General features: G+C 46.8%; 1 protein-coding gene across 2 annotated transcripts in view; it reads right to left on the bottom strand.

The window, feature by feature from the left end:
• Positions 1-2,500, bottom strand: part of jag1a (jagged canonical Notch ligand 1a) — a 117,770-nt gene that overhangs the window by 51,517 nt on the left and 63,753 nt on the right. The window lies entirely within an intron of this gene.

Genomic DNA, 2,500 nt, shown 5'->3' with positions numbered 1-2,500 from the left:
GAGAGAAACAAAGAAAAAGAGATGATGAGCAACATGGAGGTGGAAGCTTGAAGGGAAAAGGACAGACAGAATAGAGAGACCATAGTGGAGAGAGAGAGGGGTAGAGGGATGGAACGGATGAAAGGATGAGAGAAAGAGGAAAAAAAGGAGAGAGGAACAAGTGAGGAATTCCAAGTTCAGGTTTCCCACCCCTGAGAGTGAGCACCGTGCCCTGGGTTTTCCCCCATTTACTTCTCTCTCTCTCTCTCTCTCCCTCTCTCTCTCCCTCCCGCTCTCTCTATCTCTATCCCTCCTTTTCTTGCTCCCTCCCTCTTACCTCCTTGGTCCTCTCTCACTGACCCTCTCTCTCCTGCACTGTAAAACAAGCCAGTTCAAGGTAAATGTGTACACTTTTCGGTCTAGTCTTTCGCTCCCTCACAGTGCCTCCGTTTCACCCTCCCTCCCTCTGTAGCTGCCTCTCTCTCTCTCCTTCTCCCTCTCTGTTTTTTAGCTGCCTCTCTCTCCCCCTCTCTCTTACCCTCTGTAGCTGCCTCTCTCTCTCCCTCTCTCTCTGTAGCTGCCTCTCTCTCTCTCTCCCCACCTCTCTCTACTCTTCACTCAATAACTCTCTCGCTGTTTCTCTCTCTCTCTCTACTCTTCACTCAATCGCTCTCTCCCCCCCCACTGACCATCTCTCCTGCATTCCTGCGCTCCCTCCCTCCCTCCCCTCTTCACTCTACCCATCTCTTTTCACTCTTTCCCTCCCCCTCTATCTCTGTCTTTCTCTCACTGGTCCTCTCTTTCCTGCATTCTGTCTCTCTCTCACCACCCCTTATCCTCCTCTCCCTTTCTCTACCCCTCCTCTTTCTCTTCCTCTCTACCTCTTTACCTCTCTCTTTCTCTTTCTATTCCTCCCTCTCTCTCTTTCTCCCTGCCTTGATGACAGCATACCCGTCTGTCTGCCTCCCCCCTCCTCTCGGTGCCCCTCCCTCTACCTCTGCACCTCTCTCCTCCTTCTCCCTCCTTTGTTCTTATCCTCCTCTCCTCTCCCTCCCTCCCTCCCTCACTCTCTGCCTCCCTCCCTCTTCTATTCCTCTCTTTCTTTCTCCGTCCCTTGATGACAGTCCACTAGACTGGAAAACCCCCTTTAACCAACTCACTCAGCCCACACTGAGAGAGAGAGAAGAGTAGAAGAGGGTAGAAAGGGAGAAAGAAAGGGGGAGAAGGAAAGAGGGGAGGGGAGAGCACAAAAGAAAGATGTGACAGTCACTGCGCTTACATGATGTTTTTAATTCCGAATGAATAATTCCGAATTAAATAGTTCCGTCGAATTTACTTTCCTTTAATTCCGAATGAAGAGGTGTTTACATGGCGTTTTCCAAGCGGAATTAAGGTTTATTCATAATTAAATGGCGTTCATTCGGGATCAAATGTCTCATGTAAACATAGCCAGTGACAGACAGAGAAGGCGGTGATATAATAGAGGTCACATGAGCAGGAGACATGCTCTGTGCGAGAGTGAGACAATGAGATGAGGGGATGAGAGAAAGCTGAGGAAAGTAAAGGTGAAAAAGAAACAAAGAAAGAGAACATTTTGCCTTGCTCAAGCATTTAACCATTAACATTCACCACATTTAAATTTGAAATCATGACCGACTTTTTTATGGGTGATTTCATCTGAAGTCCCAAATGTACCACATAACAGCACGTCATGCAGTCATGTAGTGCAAATCAGTAATCATTTAAAAACGGACTGTCCAGAAGACGTGACCATTCCAAGTCCTGAAAGAATTGGAGCATTGCAAAGCTTGAATCCAGACACTCAAGTCCCTCAGCTGGTTTTATGGGTGGTGGGTAAGGTGAGGTATGGTGATGTCCAGACACAATTGTCAAAACACACAGAAACGTGACAATTTGAAGTCCAGAGATTACACTTCTTTCATGGAGATTTTTTTTTTTGCTTTTTTTTCAAATTTATTGAACAGGACAGTGTGAGAGGAGGATAGGAAGCCAATGGGGAGAGAGACGGGGAGGGGTCGGCAAAGGACCCGGGCCAGGAACCGAACACGGGTCAGCCGCATAGTACACGAGTGCCCCACCGGTCGGCCATGGCAGGGCCAGAAATTTCACTTCTGAAAAACATCCCCCTGCGTCACTTAGGGGTGGGTTATATGTGGTGCGATGTTATATTATGATGTCAAGACTCAGTTGTCCAAAACCCCCCAAAAAACGTGACAATTTCAGTCCAGAAATTACACTTCTGAGAAATATCCCCCTGCGTCAGTTAGGGGTAGGTGAGGTGTGGTGCGGTGTAGTATTATGATGTTAAGACGCAGTTGTCCAAAAAACACAAAAACGTAACAATTTCAGTACAGAAATTACACTTCTGAGAAATATCCCCCTGCGTCAGTTTGTTATATTATGATGTTAAGACGCGGCTGTCAAAAAAACCCAAACTAATCAAAAAACAAAATGTGACAATTCGAAAGTCCTGAAATTATAGTTCTGAGAAACTGCCTTT

This window comes from Engraulis encrasicolus, chromosome 1 (assembly GCF_034702125.1).
Source record: "Engraulis encrasicolus isolate BLACKSEA-1 chromosome 1, IST_EnEncr_1.0, whole genome shotgun sequence".
NCBI classification, from domain to species: domain Eukaryota; kingdom Metazoa; phylum Chordata; class Actinopteri; order Clupeiformes; family Engraulidae; genus Engraulis; species Engraulis encrasicolus.
The sequence above is the reverse complement of the archived record's forward strand: the minus strand, read 5'-3'. Positions and strand labels throughout refer to the sequence as shown.